The sequence below is a fragment of the Bidens hawaiensis genome, unplaced genomic scaffold, assembly GCF_021521415.1.
Source record: "Bidens hawaiensis isolate Kalapana, Puna unplaced genomic scaffold, B.hawaiensis_p1.1 tig00018766_1, whole genome shotgun sequence".
Taxonomy (NCBI): Eukaryota; Viridiplantae; Streptophyta; class Magnoliopsida; order Asterales; family Asteraceae; genus Bidens; species Bidens hawaiensis.
Genome location: NW_027492850.1, coordinates 240,987 through 262,752, shown reverse-complemented (window position 1 = coordinate 262,752; position 21,766 = coordinate 240,987). Strand labels below are relative to the sequence as shown.

General features: G+C 37.2%; 2 pseudogenes across 1 annotated transcript in view; both read right to left on the bottom strand.

Annotated features, from left to right (window-relative positions):
* LOC143557002 (chloroplast envelope quinone oxidoreductase homolog) overlaps positions 1-20,563 on the bottom strand; it is a 66,139-nt pseudogene extending 45,576 nt beyond the window's left edge. Inside the window, exons 1-2 of the transcript XR_013139492.1 lie at positions 20,498-20,563; positions 20,261-20,402 (exon numbers count right to left, since the gene is read on the bottom strand). The product of XR_013139492.1 is annotated as a chloroplast envelope quinone oxidoreductase homolog (transcript). The remainder of the gene's footprint in view (positions 1-20,260; positions 20,403-20,497) is intronic.
* Positions 16,670-19,323, bottom strand: LOC143556980 (chloroplast envelope quinone oxidoreductase homolog pseudogene; annotated as a pseudogene).
* Positions 20,564-21,766: the final 1,203 nt, after the last annotated feature.

Sequence of the window (21,766 nt, the reverse complement as noted above, 5' to 3'; positions counted from 1 at the left end):
AGAACTCTTCAAACAACTCCATATCAATATCCCTTTTGTCGAAGCCATTGCTCAAATGCCAAACTATGCAAAGTTCCTCAAATAAGTGTTGACCAAAAAAAGGAAGCTGGAAGAGCTCTCGCATGTCACCTTGAGTAAAGAATGTTCAGCTATCCTTCAAAGAAAGCTGCCACAAAAAATGACCGATCCAGGGAGTTTTACTATCCCTTGTCTCATAGGAAATTTGTCTGTTAGCAATGCCCTGACTGACCTAAGAGCTAGTATTAATTTAATGCCTTATACGGTTTTTGCAAAACTAGGGATAGGAGAACCAAAGCCCACCCGCATGAGCATTCAATTAGCTGACCGATCTGTTAAATATCCTCGGGGCATTTTTGAAAACATGCTTGTCAAAATTGACAAGTTTGTTTTCCCAGTAGATTTTGTAATTCTAGACATGGAGGAAGACAAAAGTGTACCTCTGATTTTAGGAAGACCCTTTTTAGCCACCGCAAAGGCTATAATTGATGTTTGCACCGGCAAACTCACTCTCAGGGTCAATGAAGAGCCAATCACTTTTGACATAGGAAAATCTATGCAATATCCGCAACATCACGATGACACATTATACTCTGTCGACATAATCGATTCTATCGTGAGTTGCTATGTGCGAAAATCTTCCATTAATACCTCATTAGAAACGCAAATCTTAACTGACACTATTACCAAACCCAATTTAGAAAATGATAATCTCAATAATGTCAATAACTATCAGGATACATCAGAAATAGTATATGAGATTACTGAATGTAATGAAAAATCAAAACCATCAATTGAAGAACCACCAGCTTTAGAGTTAAAAGAACTACCAAACCATCTCAAATACGCCTTTATTGAAAAATACTCTCAACTCCCAGTAATTATTTCCTCTCACCTTTCTAAAGAAGAGAAAGACGAACTTCTTAAGGTTCTCAAAAACCATAAGAAGGCTATCGCATGGAAGATCATGGATATCAAGGGCATCAGTTCCTCCTTTTGTACTCACAAAATCCTCATGGAAGAAGAATAAAAACCTGTGGTCCAACATCAAAGACGTCTCAATCCCAACATGCAAGATGTGGTGAAGAAGGAAGTAATCAAACTGCTTGATGCCGAATTAATCTACCCAATCTCGGATTCACCTTGGGTAAGTCCAATTCAAGTAGTACCCAAGAAAGGAGGAATGACGGTCGTAATGAACGAGAAGGACGAGTTGATACCAATGAGAACCATCACAGGCTGGCGAGTTTGCATTGATTACCGGAAGCTTAATGACGCCACAAGAAAAGATCATTTCCCACTTCCTTTCATCGGCAAAATGCTTGAGCGATTATCTGGGAAAATGTTCTACTGTTTTCTTGATGGATTCTCCGGATACTTTAAAATTCCCATCGCTCCTGAGGATCAGGAGAAAACCACCTTTACATGTACGTATGGAACCTTCGCCTACCGAAGAATGCCATTTGGATTATGTAATGCTCCAGCCACCTTCCAACGTTGCATGGTGGCCATCTTTCATTAAATGATCGAGCACTCTATGGAAGTTTTCATGGACGACTTCTCAGTCTTTGGAGACTCCTTTGATCATTGTCTGAAAAACCTAGACAAAATGTTGGCTAGGTGTGAAGAAGTAAACTTAGTTCTCAACTGGGAAAAATGTCATTTTATGGTCAAAGAAGGCGTCGTTCTAGGTCACAAGATATCCCAAGCAGGACTAGAAGTTGATAGGGCCAAAATATAAACCATATCCAAACTTCCACCACCAACTTTTGTCAGAGACATTAGAAGTTTTCTAGGACACGCAGGCTTCTACCGCGGCTTCATAAAAGACTTCTCCAAAATTGCTAGACCTATGACCAAACTTCTGGAGAAAGACGCACCATTCATCTTCTCTAAAGAATGTGTTGAATCATTCAACATATTAAAAGACAAACTTATCAACGGACCAATCATGACTACACCCGATTGGACCCTTCCATTCGAGATCATGTGCTATGCAAGTGACTTTGCAGTTGGATCCGTACTCGGACAACGCAAAGAAAAACATTTTCACCCAATTTACTATGCTAGTAAAACTCTTAATGATGCACAAGAAAATTACACTACAACATAAAAAGAGTTATTAGCAGTAGTTTTCGCCTTTGAAAAGTTTAGATCCTACCTAGTTCTTTCCAAAACCATAGTATACACCGACCATGCCGCCATAAGATACCTCTTCAACAAACAAAATGCAAAACCCAGACTCATCCGATGGATTCTACTACTCCAAGAATTCGACATTGAAGTTAAGGACAAAAAAGGAGCAGAAAATGTAGCCGCATACCATCTTTCGCGCTTAGAATGCCCAGCTTCAAAAGGACATCACGAGGAAATTATCAATGATAATTTTCCACATAATGTTCTTATGCATATCCAAGCAGTCATGCAGGAGAAAGATGAAAGTCCTTGGTTTGCCGATTTTGCGAACTATTTAGCATGTAGAATCTTAAGGAAAGGACTCACTCATCAACAGCGGAAGAAATTCTCTCCGACCTTAAGTTCTACTTCTGGGAAGACCTTTACTTGTTTAGGATAGGTGCTGATCAGGTAGTTCGTAGGTGTGTAGCGGGAAAGGAGGCCTTAGATATTCTCAAACACTGTCATGAAGGACCTACTGGTGGACACCACGGTACCGCCATTACGGTCAGAAAAGTATTTGATGCAGGATTCTTCTGGCCCACCATATATAAAGACACACATGCTTTGATCCAAGCATGCGATGCTTGTCAAAGAGCCGGAATCATCTCAGCCAAAAATGAGATGGCTCAAAAAGGCATTCAATTTTGTGAAGTCTTTGATGTATGGGGAATAAATTTCATGGGCCCATTTCCTAACTCATTCGGAAATAAGTACATCCTTGTAGCAGTCGACTATGTGTCTAAATGGGTAGAAGCACAAGCTCTTCCCACTAACGATGCTCGAGTAGTTGTACGATTTCTGAAAAAGTTATTTTCACGATTCGGTACTCTGAAAGCCCTAATCAGCGACAGAGGTACCCACTTCTGTAACGCTCTGATAGACAAAGTCTTAGCACGATATGGGGTTCACCACCGACTGGCAACACCATATCACCCTCAGACTAGTGGGCAAGTAGAAGTCTCGAATCGAGGAATTAAAAGGATTTTAGAAAGAACTATATGAATGAATCGCAAAAATTAGGCAGAAAAGTTAGATGACGCTTTGTGGGTCCTCAGGACGGCTTACAAAACCCCCATAGGAACAACACCATTCAAACTTGTTTATGGGAAGGCATGTCATCTACCCGTAGAACTAAAACACAAAGCGTATTGGGCTCTGAAAGCAGTGAATTTTGATCTAATGTCCGCCAGTAAAAACCGAGAAGATAAAAATCACGAGCTCGAAGAACTAAGAGAACTGGCATATGAAAATTCATGGTCTTACAAAGAAAAGACTAAACGTTTACACGACGCCCATTTAAAAGGAAACATGAAATTTCAAGTTGGCGACCGTGTACTGTTATATAACACACGTTTACGTCTTTTCCCAGGAAAGTTGAAATCTCGTTGAACAGGTCCACACATAGTTGAATCAGTTTTTGACTATGGGACAGTTGAGATTTCAAATTCTGACGGCCACAAGTTCAAAGTTAATGGACATCGATTAAACCATACATCGATGGACCATTCGAGACCGTCTCAGAGGTACTAATCCTCCACCAAAACTGTTAATCATATTGGGAGTAGGGTCTGGCCAAGACCCTGATTAAACTAGGCATCGTAAATAAATAAATTAATAAATAATAATAATAATAAATATATAATAATTGTGATTTGGATGTTTGTTAGTTGTTTGTAGTTTTACTACTTAGGTACACTACAGGAAAACGGACAAAACACAGGGGACACTCTGTCGACATTTCGTTAGTCCGTAGGGAAGTTCCTTTACATTTTACCCTCCATACTTCATATGAATCTTATTATTAATCTTTTTATGAATTTTTTCACATTAAGGACAATATGAGATTCAAGTGTGGGGAGGAGAATTACTTGACCAATTGCTTGCTCAACTAATTATAAGATTCTCTAATAACAAAATTTTTGTAGCAAACAAAGATTAGCTCTATAACAAAACCTAAAGAAAAATCCAAGAAATTTTTTTGCAAATAACCAACTACTAATCTACTATAACCAAAGAAAAGTGAAAAAGTAAAAAGAAGTTTTGTAATACCGAGAAGAAATTTATGCAAAATATGGCGTTTATACCCAATTCCTCCATAACTGTGAAATAAACCTCATGCCATATAAATATTTTTTCGGAAGCTTTGAGTGAGTCACATGTTTCGTGTGATTTAGAACTTGTCGCAATTATTCATTTCAAGACCGCACGAAGCATTGTATAAGGAAGAAGGTAATATTGTCACAATCCCATCAAACCATTCTTCAAATCACAAAACCAAAAACCTTACCATACCACTTTATCCCTCTCACCGGTAAATACAAAAACTGGTCTTTTACCGGCAGACCCTAAGGAACTGGAAATGCATTCTTTCGATTTCAATTTCCTTTGTTGCATACATTTCGCAAAAACCTAGGTTGCCTCCAAAACTTAGGGAGAGAATCTTTCTCTTTAGCAATGAGGTAAGGAAAAAGTGGCGCCAAGATGAACAAAGGCCACCATTCTGTGGAATTTCCAAAAACACAATGAAGAGAAGAGCAAAAAGATATGAACAATGCTTAGTTTGCGGAAACTGGTCCCACGAAGGAAGATGTAGAAAAAGTCAAACCCAGTCTCAGCATGAATATACCGAACTAATGAGGGTGGGAGCTATTAGGCTCAAAGCCGAACGATCCATTAAAGTTGGGAGTTATGTTCAGAGCAGGATTGAGGAAGAACTGATCCACATCCTCGACAAAACTGGTCTTGACGATCTGACCTTAAAAGAGTCACTAGTTAAAAAAATAGTAATCGGGAGAAAGTAGCTAACCGTTGAAGACATCTTAAGACTCCCGACAATCAGCAGAGTTGTATTTACCATCCTCATTAACCTAAAACCCTTGAACCACCACCAAATACCCAAAACCAACCCATATTACCTTCTAATCTATGCAACTCTTCACAAAGGTGGAGATTTGAACTTGTTACAAGCTTATTTTCACAGGTTACCTCTTGACTAAGAGTGTTCACATACATACATTACAGGTATGATCAGATATAAAACCAAGAGTGAGTGAACATTGTGAGAACGTGACGTTTTGCATAAACGGAAATTCATAAAAACAAAATCACTTTTTTATATATCAATACATATATTCCTATGATTTAAGGTTGGTTATTTTGTTCCCATTTTCTTGAAACTCTTTTGGGGATGTTTAAGCTATGGTCCTAACTTGCTATTTTTAGAGAATATTTATAAGTAGCTTGCTTGAGGACAAGAAAGGTTCAAGTGTGGGGATGTTTGATATATATAAAAATATACATCTTTTTAGCATCAAATAATCTCTAAAAACTGCAATTTCTATCTAATAACATAGCATAAAAGGCTACTATCATAATAAAACATAATTTCAGGTGAAACCAAGCCCCAAATGAAGAAACAAGCAAAAAGACGAAGACAAACAGAAGAAAACACAAGAAAACAAAGAAACACGCCCCCATGCTTCTAACACAAGAAAAGACAAAATCTGGAAGCAAAAGCACGAGGTCGTGCTCATCATGCACGGGGCCGTGGATGAGAATACAGAAAAGATAAAGAAGAATTGAGCACATGTCACTAAAAAACACGGGGTCGTGCCTACCAACCACGGGGCCGTTGCCACCTCACAGAAAAGACAAAACAAATCTGGCACATGTCATAAAAATGCACGGGGGCGTGCTCATCAAGCACGGGGTCGTGCCTCACTATCCAGAATGCCTATAAATAGTGGCTCATGTTGCACTCATTTGGTGTGCCTTGAAAAGAATTCTCTCCGGTTTTCACTTATAAAAACACACACTATAGCTCACATTGAAGATCTAGTGAAGAGTTTGAAGGCTTAGAGGTCATCACCATCATTCATCATCATCATCCATCCATCCACCATCATCATTAAGAAGGAAGATTCATCCACATTTGGTTAGATTGTTCTAGTTTAATCATGTGTTTGTTATTATCATCCATCCTAATGTTCATAATAATGCTCATTATGAGCTAAACTCCATTCACCATATAATATCTATGAAGAAGCTTTGTTTTGCTTGATGATTATATAAAACATGTGGGTTAGTCTAGTAAAGTACATGGTTATATTACAATTATCTTTTGATGAGAAATGTTTCACCATCTTAAATCATTAATTCAAAGTTGGTGATTGTTAATCCCATTGGCAGTCGTTCATGATCGATTCATGTTCTTGAAAAATAGAAATACTTTGATACATTATCGAAACATGGATCCTTATATTATACTTAGAAATGATGAGATATAAGTTATGATGTATTGCTCTAAACCTTGGTAATCCGAAAATGGCTTTGCTTAGGATATCAAATTAGTTAAAGAAGTCATATGTTAATGGAATGTGTAATAATAACCTACATAAATCAACCAAGGGGAGGTTGTGTGAGTTAACTACAACCACCCGAAGTTGTTAGAATTGGTATTTAAGAAATCGAAGTCAATCCTAATATTTCTACTTTACGAAACTACTTTCCAACTTAAATTGACATTATTGAGGTGGCATGACATTAAGATAGGATGGACTTTAAAATGCGCATGCTACCTCCTTCGTGCCAAATATGCTCACTTAAGGCTTAAGGAGCTATCTATCATATATTATTACGGCAAGTCTACCACATGTTTATATATCAATTATCAATGTAGTTTATTAAACAAACCTTTAATAAAGTTAAATAAAACTCTAAGCGTCGAGACTGCTAGTGGCGAAATCGTTAAGATCTCCGAAGCCCTTGAAAACGGAAAAATCCTTCTAGCTGATTATATTTTGCCTATCTGTTTGTTGCCCATGAGTTTGGCTGGTTTTGATATTGTACTTGGTATAGATTGGTTATCCGATAACCATGCCCGTATCATCTGCAATAGCAAAACTGTTGAACTTCAAGCCCCTGATAAACGAACGATTCGAATTGAAGGGGACAAAGACGCTGGCCAAGTTAGCATAATCTTCATGATAAGGGCTAACAAGTGTTTGAATCAAGGATGCCTCGCATTCATGGCCTACGTCACTGAAGAGTCAAAACCAAAAGAAATCAAGGACGTTCCTATCGTTTCCGACTTTTCTGATGTCTTTCCTGATGAACTCCCCGAAATTCCACCCGATCGTGAAGTAGATATTAGGATCGATCTCATTCCCGGTACTGCTCCGATCGCCAAAGCTCCGTATCGCTTAGCACCAACCGAGATGAAGTAGTTAAAGAAACAACTCGATGAGCTCTTGGAGAAAGGTTTCATTCGACCAAGTTCGTCACCTTGGGGAGCACCAATTCTATTCGTCAAAAAGAAGGACGGATCTATGCGTATGTTTATCGATTATCGTGCGTTAAATAAAGTCACAATCAATAATCGTTATCCACTCCCTCGAATCGATGATCTTTTCGACCAACTTCAAGGTGCTAGCTTCTTTTCAAAAATTGATCTTCGTTCCGGCTATCACCAACTAAAAGTCCAATCCGAGGATATTACAAAGACCGCATTTCGAACAAGGTATGGACATTATGAGTTCACGGTCATGCCGTTTGGACTTACTAATGCCCCAGCCGCGTTCATGGACATGATGAATCGTATTTGCAAACCTTACTTGGATAAATGTGTAATCGTATTCATCGACAACATACTTATTTATTCTAAGTCAAAGGCCGAACATGAAGTCCACCTTCGAACGTTGCTTGAAATTCATAGAACCGAGAAATTGTACGCCAAGTTCTCAAAATGCGAGTTCTGGTTGCACGAGGTGCAATTTCTTGGTCACATCATCAACGTCAACGGTATTCAAGTGGACCCCGCTAAGATTGAAGCTATCTCTAAGTGGGAGGTCCCAAAGTCGCCAATTGAGATTCGAAATTTCTTAGGTTTGGCCTGCTATTACCGTAGATTCATTGAAAACTTTTTCTCGAATCGCTGTTCCTCTAACTTCCTTAACTCGTAAGAGCATCAAGTATGAATGGGGAACAAAGCAACAAGAGGCGTTCGATATACTCAAACAAAAACTCACCCAAGCACCTATACTGGCCTTTCCAGAAGGTACTGAGGACTTTGTGGTATTTAGTGACACATCTCACTCCGGCTTGGGATGTGTACTAATGCAACGAAAGAAAGTAATCGCTTACGCCTCTCGTCAACTCAAAATACACAAAAAGAATTATACGACTAACGATCTAGAGTTAGGCGCCATAATATTTGCATTAAAGATATGGAGACACTATCTCTATGGAGTAAGATTTACCGTGTACACTGATCATAAAAGATTGAAACATATTTTCGATCAAAAAGAGCTTAACATGCGCCAACGACGCTGGATGGAAACTCTAAACGACTATGATTATGAAATTGTTTATCATGAAGGTAAGGCCAACGTTGTGGCTGATGCCTTAAGTCGTAAAGAGCATGAGAAACCAAAAAGAGTTCGAGCATTGCGTCTAGAACTTCAAATTGATTTTTTCGAACAAATCAAATCTGCTCAAGCTCAAGCGTTCAATGAAAACCAAATCTCCGATGAAAAACGCAACGGCACCATTGACTTGTTAGTCAAGGGTGACGATGGCATCCTTAGACTCGGGAATAGGATTTGGGTACCAATCGTTGGGGATTTACGTGAGAAAATTTTGAGTGAAGCTCACAAATCCAAGTACATGATGCATCTCGGAAGCGACTAAATGTATCACAATCTCAAAGCGAACTATTGGTGGAATGGGATGAAAAGGGATGTCGCTTCGCATGTGGAGAAATGCTTAACTTGTTTGCAAGTCAAGACTGAACACCAAAAGCCTTCGAGATTACTACAACAACCCGAAATTCCCGTATGGAAGTGGGAATTAATCACTATGGATTTCATTACCAAACTCCCAAAGACGACTCGACAACACAATGCTATTTGGGTGATTGTGGATCGATAAACAAATTCCGCACACTTCATACCCATCAATGAGTCGTACTCAATGGATAGGTTAGCGCGTATTTATGTGAACAACATTGTTGCTTTGCATGGAGTACCTCCGTCTATAATTTCTGATCACGACAGTCGTTTTACGTTTCACTTTTGGAAAAGCTTCCAACAAGCACTCGGTACAAAGCTAAACCTAAGCACTGCCTATCATCCGCAAACTGATGGGCAAAGCAAAAGGACAATTCAAACGTTGGAAGACATGCTTCGGGCTTGTGTGATTGATTTAGGTGGAAGTTGGGATGACCACTTACCCCTAATGGAATTCTCGTACAACAATAGCTATCACACAAGTATTCAAGCCGCACCATTCGAGGCATTATATGGTCGTAAGTGTAGAACGCCCGTGTGTTGGTCTGAAACCGAAGATAATCAATTGTCTGGACCCGAGATAGTCCAAGAAACCACCGACAAGATTATCCAAATCCGAGAACAACTTAAAACGGCACGTGATCGCCAAAAGAGTTACGCCGATGTCCGTCATAAGCCGTTAGAATTCAAAGTTGGTGACAAAGTGTTAATAAAAGTGTCACCTTGGAAAGGCGTTGTTCGCTTCGGTAAGAAAGGAAAGTTAAGTCCTCAATTCGTTGGACCTTTCGAGGTACTTGAACGAATTGGCACTGTTGCATACCGACTACGACTGCCCGAGGAAATGCAAGGAATACACGTTGTATTCCATGTTTCGAATCTGCGAAAATGCTTGACCAAATGAATCTTTGTTGAAAGACCAATACAAATAGAAGATTCGAAAACAAAGAAATTAAAAAGAAGAACTTTGAAAATTGTGAAAGTAAAATGGGACTCGCGTAGAGGGCCCGAATATACATGGGAACTCGAATCAGAAATGAGAAAGAAATACCCCCACTTGTTCTTGTAAAGCAATCTCGAGGACGACATTTGTTTCAAAGTGGGAAGGATGTAACATCGAGAAAATTTCGAGTTCAAAGTGTCAACTTTCCAAAGTTAAGGGACTGAAAATGCCAAATTTCAAACCTTAGGGTTTAAGGTGAAAATTTTGTCTTCTTGTCCTATCGCGATACGCGACGGGACAAAAGACAAGCCTATCGCGTATCGCGATGGGGCTTGGTCAAAGTTTCTGGAAGAAGTCAACAGCGATACGCGATCGTTGTTGACCTAACATCATCGCGTATCGCGATGACGTGGTCTGTCATGTTTTGACACGTGTGCCACGTGGCACACGGTAGCACCACCTGCTGCCATGTGTCACCACGTGGCAACACTGCCTCCACGTGTCGCCACGTGGCGCAACGGCTGCCACGTGTCACCACGTGGCAGGCCTACCCTGTGACTCATCAGGCCTATATCGCGATACGCGATAGGCCAGCCCAGGGACCCATCGCGTGCCGCGATGGGATACAAATTTTCGTCTATAAATAGCGGCCAAGGGCAGCTCATTCTTACATCCCAAACACAGCTCTCAAGTCTCTCTCTAACATCTCTCTACACATCCACAATCATATTTACAATCCGCCTCGATAAGCATGCCCCGATCTCTCGTTGTGTACCGACGTTTCCTTGAAGTTCGTGCCACCCTCCATCCATGATCGACCAAGGAAGGTGTTGTTCACGAAAGGTGTACTATCAATTGTCGAAGGTTGGTGTCGTCGTTGGCATACCAAAGTTGATCGAGAAGTGAAGCGGCGTTGGAATGCTGCTCGAGTTCTTAGGGTTTCGAATACGCCAATAAGGTTAGGTGTAACGACAAATTAATATAATATTATATTATAAGGCTTAAGCCTTAAGTCGTGGTTATACTCGATACCTCGATAAAAGAGAAATAAACATAACAAAGAAAAGAATATGAGATTAGATTGTAAATCTGTATATATGTGCGTAAGTATATACGTATAATCTTTTTTATGGAATTATTATTTAATCAATAATGAATATTCTTAAATAATAAAAGAAAAAGAATACGTTTCTTAGAGAAGAAGAAACGCCGGGTTTTTATATAAACTAAAGGTTTATAATTACTTTTAAACTAAAGGTTTCCAAGTAAATGAGATGTATGAACTAAAGGTTCATCGAGGTATAAAACAAGACTAAAGGTCTTAAGCCGGATTGTATATCAGACTAACAAATATTTATGCTCGCACTATAAGTGCGAGATAAAAAGGGAAAGACCCTCGGACGGTGAGTGAAGCCGATCCCAAAGCGATAAGGTGAATACGCCCCCAAACTTTTATAAACTTGTTTTCAAACGAGTCAAACATGTTATGTGAAAATTGTTTACAAAGAACTATGTGTTCCTAAAACCGTTATAAATAAGAGTATAAACCTAGCCCTCGGGCTGTGGTATACGTGTGTCTGGATCCTTACATAGGTGGTACTACGCGGTAGGCACACCGCACCACCCTTGGTCGTAGGATGCTCTCCTGCAGGGAGTACGACCTTTTGTGTATATTTACGGGTACTTAACTAAGTCGAACGCTGCGGTGTTTGCTGAGGTGACCTAGAGTAGAGACTCGAGTTTATAAATGTGTTGTTTTAACTTTATTATTCCTAAGCCACGTTGGGCCGAGGAAGGCGTAGTCTCGAGGGGTAATAAAGTAAAAGAAAATATTTTTGCATCAGCGTGTTCACCAGCATTCGTTGCTGACGTATTTTATTTACATTGTGCAGGTGAACAAGATTAGCGCTTGGATGTGTCGAAGTGCTATATTTAAATCCGATGGCTTGGATCTTTTGTTAAAACTTTAATATATAAATGGTGGTGGTTTTGTAATGTAAAACAAGTAATCTTTTGAACTAGTTCGGGAATCTTTTATAATCCTGACTTTTGTATTGTAAATATTTATATCTTAAATCCAAAAGTTTTATAAATCCTTCCGCTTACAACGTAACTCTGATTTATTTACAATTGTGGTACCAACTGTTGGTCGCACTCCTAGGCCTAAGTTGGGGGTGTGACAGTTTGTGCTTAGAATACCATAGGTTCTGAGTATTCTGTATTTGATTAACTAGGATTTCTTTCTTCCTTATCCGTGGTGTTAACGGATATGTTTTTGAAAGCTTTAATGAGCTCGCTCAATAAAACAATGAACTCCAAAAGAAGATTTATATTTAATTTATGTTCACGTGTGGTTAGAATCTTATCTATATGGTTAACACATAGGTTAATAAATTTATTTCCTAAAGCTAAAATTTAATATTAGGTAATTAAAATACCCATATTGCTTAAATTAGTGGCTCTGATACCACTTCAGCTGTCACAACCCCTGATCCTTATATATCGGGAGGGGAGCCGTAAACGTTGAGTGATGGTATCATTGTTTATTAAAATAAATATGAAGCGGAATATTTTATCAGAACCGTAAAATGACCGAAGTTAGAAAAACACCATAATTTTTATTTCATAAACTAGGAATAAAACCCATATTTATACAAAAATAAGTTTTATAGGGATAAACCATAATTTACAAAACATGTCTCTTTATTCTGCTGACAAGCCACTTATTTAAGCTGGAAGCTCGCATACATCATTTTTTTTGTCTCTAACAAGTCACCTGAAACATGTTTAAAAATATTTGATCAAAAAGAAATACCGGTGAGAGCATTCACATGTAAATGACACATTTTACAGTTATAACATTAAGATGTTTTTACATCTGACTTCTTACAAATTACTGAAGTGTACTAGTCACTCGACCGTATCTATGACTGTGGTCATATTACTTATTGGCTAACACTTGTCCAATAAGTAACATGTAATAGCTCAGTAGGCAAACATTGTATACAAAACCCCACAATACCAGTAGTAATCATCCCGTAATTTACAAAGAGTTAATCAAGGTAATGTACTTTAAAAGATTTTGAAAGCATTATCTATCATGAGTTTAATAGGTTTGTAAATCATCATGACAGTATTGGAAAAATAGTTGTCTCACGTAAATGTGAGTTGTACAAAGACTCGAATGTCTCACCTTGTAAGTTTATAATAAACGAGCGATTACGGGTATTAAACACCTAGATTAAACACAATGTAGCATATTTAAATTAGTATGAACCCAATAAATATAGCGATAATCACGAGATTATAAACTTTACACGATGACATAATGTCTAACCTTGTATAGGCAGAGCTTTCGGATTCGTGTATAAAAGTTTCTTTATCGATCGGAAAGGGTCTCGTTACGACTACTCGGGGGTACTATGCCAATATATATGAAAATTTGTGAGAGAGATCAGATGTGGGACGAAAGAATGAAGCCTGGATCCCAACCTATTTATAGGTGAAACTAAGTTAGTTCCCATGCCACGAACCAACACCATGAAGCACTTCACGTAGCGCGAACGAGACATAGGGTTTTTGAGTCAGCCCTAAATATGCAACGTGGCACGCCATGTGGCAGACTACATGTCACTGTTTCGTGACTACCACATCACGTAGCGCGAAGGACTACTTCGCGTAGCGCGAAAGACAAAAGAGTTTTTGGATAACTAAGAGTACTTCGCGTAGCGCGAAGGATCTGAGTTCGTTTCTTCGAGTAGCGCGAAGGAACAAGTTTTTAAAAACAATAAGGCGGCTCTCAAGCAGCGCGAATTGCAAAGTGCGCCATCAAAGCGCTACATTGCATCCATCGCACTTGGCCCAAGCCCGTGCCCGTGCGCATCGGGTGTTTCAAACCCTCTTCTAGGACCATTGGATGCATGCTAGGCATAAAATAATATTACTATAGAAACTCATATTCTTATAAAGAGCTTCCAAATTTATCTTGTTTTCCATGTGGGACAAGAAATTACTTTCATATTTATATCAAGGTGAAAGTATTTCATTTCTTTTCCTCCACCAATATGGGATGAAATTTACTTCTTTTCTTTTGTTCACTTTTCCTTTTTTGTTTATATTATGGGTTGCTATAGTAATAGGGGGTAAATGGGTCGAATTAATAGGTCAACGTTGAACCTAACATAACCTTTTTAGCCAAACGGGTTCACGGTTAAACCAAAGCATGGCCTAAAATAAAAAATACATGTGAACTAAACACACATCACCGATTTCATTTATTATAAAAATTACATTTTATGGATTAAATAGGTCAACCTATGAACATGTTTGGCTGACTCAAAACACGATCGTTTAGCTAAGATGGTTAACATGTTTGACAAAAAATAACCCCCCACCCCCGCGCGTGCAACACGGGGTTAAAACACTAGTTGGAAAATAAATATAAAGCCACTAGTAGAGTAGGGTAATTGGCAAATCTTCTAATTAGTATTTGATTTAAGCCCTATAAAGTGAGTTATATATATATTTCTGGCATATCCCTTCACCCAAAATAAAATTTACAAACAAAACTCTAAAAATTAAACCCTACAGAGCTAGACGTTGTTAAAAAATCTACACTTAAATCAATAGTTAGATGGAATTCTCGTGAGTTTTCTTACAAAGAATGAGATTTTTAATATTTTCTTCACACACCTACCCTGTTATGATATATAATGTAGAGGGTCCTTTTTGAATTTATATTTCCACTTAACTAACCAACTCTTTATACCATCACTAACATTAGTATTAACACCATTAACATCATTGTTCTCTCCTTTCCTATCTTACAATTTATACCAATGAAGAGTTAGAGATCTATCTGATGGGACCCTCCTTGGAACCTCATTAATATCAACTAACACCCGGCCTATGGTCTCACCACCTAGTAGCAAAAACCCATTATCTTATTTATGAGTTGTAACATTTGATGGTCTCATCTTAGTGCTTTTATTTGGTTGTTCTTTAATGAATTTAAACTCTATAATATCACCACCTTTGCATTCCAGATGACAAACCCAACCAGTATCTATCCACTTAAATTGTTTTCTAATATGAGGAATTCCATCCCCAATTTCAGTAGAGTAATAAGCCATTTTGATTATCTCATGATTACCCATTTTTCCAACTTTTAACGTAACATTTGATTCATTTTTAGATTCTTTTGGAATTTTCAATACTTCAATATTAGTAGGTTCTTGAATCTTATCATGGATTTCTAATACATCATCCCCAAACAATTCTTGAATCCCATTACCTAAAATTTCTTTTATCTTGCTATTAACTTCCTTAGGCATTTCATCAAACACCTGGGATGCAATCTCAATTTTTGTAGATTGAGAAGAATACGGTTATTCAAAACCCTTTTCATTAACACTAAATATAACAAGATTGCTTTTATGTTGTAAAGTACAATTTACCTCAAGATCTGATGACATTCTATGAGTTGTACCATGAACTGAAACCCCATTTAGAATCCCTTCTTGTAACCTAGCCATAGACATCGTTTTCTCTAAACTTAAACCTATTTCCAAATTGTGATGAGCCATAAGCATATCACCAATTCCTGGTTTAAGACCGAAAATGAAGCAATACACCGCAAAATCTTCAGAAATTTCTTCCGAAATTTTGACCTTATTAAGCAAGAACTTGAATTCATCATAATATTCATCAACTGTAACTTCTTGGCTTAAGGACATGAACTCGTCCATGGTAATCTGCTTGTTTTGATTTGTTGATTGTGTAGAATTGAATTACAACAAACGTAATTGCTCCCGCCAATAGAAAACTGTTTCCTAACCCTCAGGTCAAGAGGAAAGATAGCTCTAATACCATTGTTATGATACAATTTGGTAATCAAGCACAAGATCGATAAAGAGAAGAAGAAGCTAAGAGGAGAAGAAGTAATCTCAAATTCATCGATGCCCATTCTCATTCATTAGGTCGATTAAGTACAAACCAAACTATCAACAGTTACAAATTAGACCCTTGACTATATAACAATTTCAAAATGGACCCTCTACATTATATATCGTAAAACACCCACACATATATGTTTTTCATCCTTGTTTTCTTTCTTTTTGTTAAATGAAATCATATTTACACTTTTTTTTTATTTTCTTTTAATAAATTTGAGAATTTTACGGATGTTACAACATCATGGTGGCTATGAAGGTGACGACGGCGGTGATAGTAGCAATGGTGAAGCTGACAACAATAGGAAGCAAAAATGCCAGTTAAGGTGATAACAATTTTGGTGATTATTGCGACAGAGGTGATAACGATTGTCAGCAGATAAATAACGGAGGTAAATAGTGACGATGGGTGGTACCGTCCCGTTTACACTTATTTTAAATTAACAAGTTTATTAGGGCCATCATATCATTTTATTGACCAAAATCAACCCATTTGCAAGAATAATAACAATGATAAATAAATAAATAAAAGAGAGAGAGAAAGATGGACCAAATTTACCCACTGTTTTTGTGAATGATCATAATAGTCTGGCTGGTAGAGGCTCAACCAAACTCTTCTAGGTCTTATTACCTAACCTTGTCAATGGACCACCTCACACATGTACTCATTAATATAATAAAAGTCTTTTATTTGAAAAAAAAAACGAAGGGTTTTGAATGAGATTATACTTGCACAACAAATACATAACAAGTTAACTATACTATAATACAAATCATGCACTTACAAAACTTAGAAGTCACATTTCAACAATAATTTTACCAGTAGCATGCCCACCAATGCTCTTGTCCCAAGCCTCTCCAGCTTTGCTTAAAGGATATTTCGAGTCGATAGTAGTTTTAAGTTTTCCTTCCTTCACCAATGCAACCAAATACTCCAAGTTCTTTGCTTCTGGAGACAATAACATTGGGACCAATTTCTTCTTCGAGCAAGTGACTTTCATCACAAGGGCCCTCCAATATGCGCTTGGGCCTGGGGTCACGTCTATGACCTTACCATCTGGGGTAAGGTTTGGCTCGAAAGTAGACCAAGGAATTGGAGGGGCACAATGGATCACCACATCATATTTCTTACCTGATGGGCTTTTTAGAGCTGTGCCTAGTGGGGTCATGTTGCGATCCCCACAAGTGGCAGTGACGTGGTTGTTGCCTAACTTTGCCAGTTGGACCGCGTATTGGCCTGCTCCGCCTGAAGCTGCAGTGATGAGGATGTTGGTGGTGAGGCTGGTGGTTTTGTCTATGGTGATACCAGCGTGATAAGTGAGGGCTTGAAGTGCTGTAAGACCAGCTACTGGTAGCCCAGCGCCTTCGGCCGCTGATACCTCTGGCGGCCTTAAAACTGTTAATATTTCACTACTCACAACATATTCCGATAGTCCTCCACTTTTCTGTGATTTTTGAAAACAATCATGAAATAAAAATAACAAAATTTGTGTTATGTGTATATAAAAACCATTAAACAAGTTTGTTATTATATATATTTTTTAATATTTGTTAACGGTTTACCTATACATGAACTAAACGTGTGTAAGTATATATAAAAATGATATTTGTATATTTTTTTTTCTAAAAATAATATTGATCCTTTTATATATAACACAAACCGAACTACATCTGGATAATGGGTAAGCGAGCAACAAGTTGCGCCGCTATCCCCTTTTGAATCGCAAAGCCTATTCTACTAAATATAAATCCTTGGTTCCTCGGGCTCTGCGAGTCACTGTGGACCACCTTCTGCACCCGCTTCAAGAAGCGAACCGCCTCGGGAGCTAGGGATCCAAAAGTGTCGAAGACAAATGGAATGAACACGTGCTGATTCTCCAAACACGATGTCTCATGCTTAGCAACCTTCCTAGACTCCGCTCTCAAAACCGCCTGTCCCGGTACGAAGCCACTTTTTAGAATTTAAGAAGTTACACACACATATCATCATTACAAAAGACTAACTTATTACGGGCATAAAATGAAGAAAACCTAAATCGCTTATTTTTTCTATCATCGATTAAAATTTTTAAAAACTTTTACTTAATACTTACATACATATGCTATTTTATACACATAAAAAAACATTAATATGTTATGTTAAACTTTTACTTTTGACATACTATTTTTTTCATATGTTTTAATTTTCGTTTTAAAACGTTTATCTACACGTTTGTAATTGTTTGTAGGTATACGCGATGGTTATGTGTATGGAATATCTACATATGTTACGCATATTATTGTTTATGTATTTCTTTTAATAATTTTAAAATAGATGAATAACATTGCATTCTAATTGTTTTTATACTTTAAAGTTTTTGTTAAATTCGAAAACGGAATAACATTAATATTTCTTTCGCTCCCCCCCCCCCCTAAAATTTTTTTACCATTTTAAAATGAGTTACTCTAGGCCCCACATAAACACTAGGTTGTTTACTAGTCAAGCCAAATCGAGCGAATACTTGCTCATTGTTTGGATTTTTTCAACCGAACCGGAGAAATTCGAACCAAGTGAAAATCAAAACGAGCCAAAATTGAATCGAGTAATTTTTGATCGAACATCTAGTGATTTTCAAGCATTATTTATTTTTTTACTCTAGAAATTTCAATTAGAAATTTATTTCTTTTTCACAAGGGTTGTTCACGAGTCGAGCCGAACCGAACAAAGGCTTGCTCATTGCTTGGATTGTTTACAACCAAATCGAACGACTGAAATTCGAACAGAGTGAAAATCAAAACGAGCTAGAATTAAACCGAGTGAAAAACAAAACGAGCTAGAATCGAATCGAGCAATTTTTGATCGAACATCGAGTGATTTCGAGCATTAATTATTTCTTTTCACTCTATAAATTTCAATTAGAAACAAGTTTGAAGGCTATAAATAATATATTTTGTAAACAAATTAGTAGTTTTTAGACAAACATATAATATGTTGTAAATTTTTAAGAGAAAAAAGTTTGAAGTAAGATATAATGAACATGTAAACAAACTTCTTGTATTCTGAAAATTTGAATCGAACTAATGAAACTATAAAATTGACGGAAACTACTAATAATACTCGAGGTATGATGTATGGTTGTATGGTAACGAAGAGGGAATCGAACCCTACTAATATTCGAGAACTAGGGAACCGAACCCTACTAATATTCGAGGAAAGAGGGTACCGAACCCTACTAATATTCGAGCAAGTGACTTTCATCACAAGGGCCCTCCAATATGCGCTTGGGCCTGGGGTCACGTCTATGACCTTACCATCAGGGGTAAGGTTTGGCTCGAAAGTAGACCAAGGAATTGGAGGGGCACAATGGATCACCACATCATATTTCTTACCTGATGGGCTTTTTAGAGCTGTGCCTAGGGGGGTCTTGTAATCAATAACCTCGTCAGCACCTAGGCCTTTAACTAGGTCCATGTTGTGATCCCCACAAGTGGCAGTGACGTGGTTGTTGCCTAACTTTGCCAGTTGGACCGCGTATTGGCCTACTCCGCCTGAAGCTGCAGTGATGAGGATGTTGGTGGTGAGGCTGGTGGTTTTGTCTATGGTGATACCAGCGTGAACAAAATTTGAATCGAACTAATGAAACTATAAAATTGACAAAGATTGACAAATTAAGACTATGAAATTTAAAAGATTTATAAATTTTTAAATGAGGACAAAGTGGTCATTTTAACATTAATCTTATATGTGTTTGATTTTTTTTCCAAAATAGTTACAACATTACCCCTTTAACTTTAATAAAATTTTACAAATTTAAACAATAATTATAACTTTAGTCCTTTATCTTTTAAGTATCTATTCTTCATAATTTCATTTTTAACCCAAATACCCCAACGATTTTTTAACGGTTATAACTTTTTCATACGGTAATATTATTTTTTAAAAATTGCACCATAAAAACGAGCATTTAATTCTCTTTAATTTGAGTATGATATTGTCATAGTTTCTTTACAGTTAAAAAAATAAAATTTTACATAAAGTCGTTTGCCGTCCGGTTTTGATGGTATTAAATTAAACCATGAGCCAAACCATTATTAACGATTTTTTGTCACTGAAAATTGAAACTAAACCGTTGAAAATTACCCAACAAAATCAAACCATTAACAATGGTTAGGTTCCGTTTCGTTTGTACTTTGATATTAAAATGAGTTTAAAATAAGAATTATGAATCTACCTATATCAATAAATGGTTTCACGGTTACAAACGAAACGACGAGCACCCATAAATCTATAATGTGATTACCAATGTCCGCATTTCCCGATGCATTGCATGGGCACCATCTAGTATAACTATATAATTAAGACCAAAACATCATCATGTGAATGTGGGTTAATTTACATATATACAAACCTGGTATCCAAGGGAATTTTGGTGGGACAAGAGGGCGCAACATGCCTTTCTGTATCTTCCAATCGACCGGGTTTATGCTAGTCGCCTCGAGTTTTAAAAGAAGTTCACCTTTACTCGGCTTAGGAACCGGAACTTCAACATGCTATATATATACAACATAACATGTGTTAGTATATACTATATATATTACAATGTGAAATAAATATCCAACATAATTGTATGCATGAAGTAGTACACCTTAAGACCAGAAGCTCCTCCTCCATAAGAATCATACTGAACCGCGCGCATAAGCTTTACCGCCATAGCCGGAGAATTGAACAAGTGTGAGTGGAAAGAATTGAATATGCCTTAATAATTATACATTATTGTGGACGATATATATATGCAAAGTGTTCACGTGGGAGACTCTCGTCCACTAGAATAGCATGTTAGATTTAATACATATAGATATAAGTCAATAATTGGTCCTGTGTTTATCAACTTTATTTTCATTGCAAATTATTACTACTTTATTTTAGATATAGCGTATTTCCATAATATATTTTTTTAAATAACTATATGATGTGTACTAATTCCTTGCAATATTTTCTTTAATTCCGTTAATATAAGATCAGTATCGTAACGGTATCGAAAATCGTAAATTTTTAATAAAGATACTGAAATCTTCGGTCCGGTACCGGTACCAGGATGGTACCGGAATTGAAGGTAAAAGAATCGGTAAATACCGATATCAGTATCGATACCGAAACTCAAAACTTTACTAATATCGAATTTGCTCATCCCTACCTATTAATTTGTTTCCGTAAGTTCCATGTAGTAGTCATGGCTTACCAGTCTATAGAAAGATAGAAAGATCTCGATAATCCAAATCTTGTCTTAAGTGTATTAAGTGGATTTTTATATTTGTTTAAATCAAATTACAAAAATCCTTTACAAGCATAGTACACTTTCTAAATCTATCGAACCTCAAAACACTTATTTAGATCATTAAAATACGAAAAAGAAAAGAATTATTGTTTTTATTTAAACGAAATCAAAGCTAGGTCTAATGAATCCAAAATAATGTACAACATTAGTAGATAAATTACAGCTTATACGACGCACAGGTGTAACATTCTACATGACATGCTCTTGAGGTGTGATTGCTATACGTTGAGGGGTTAATTGGACATCCTTGGTTTTTGTTTGTAAACGTACGGACAAGAGAAAAGACAAGTCATTGTCTTATATGTAAACAAAAGAAGACTATCAACGTGCTATCTACTATTATGTGACTGAACAAGACGACAGGTCATGGCATCCTATGTAGCGAATACTAAATTAATATTTCATTATAATTTCTTTTTGTTGCATGCACGTTTTTCTTACGAATGGCGAATTCAAAACAAGGAATGAGTACAATTAAAAGAATTAAGTAGAAAGCTAGATCGTGGCATCTCAATTATTGATGGTTTGAGTAATGAAAACTGTAATCTCACGGACTCGGACCATTTCATCAATCGTTTT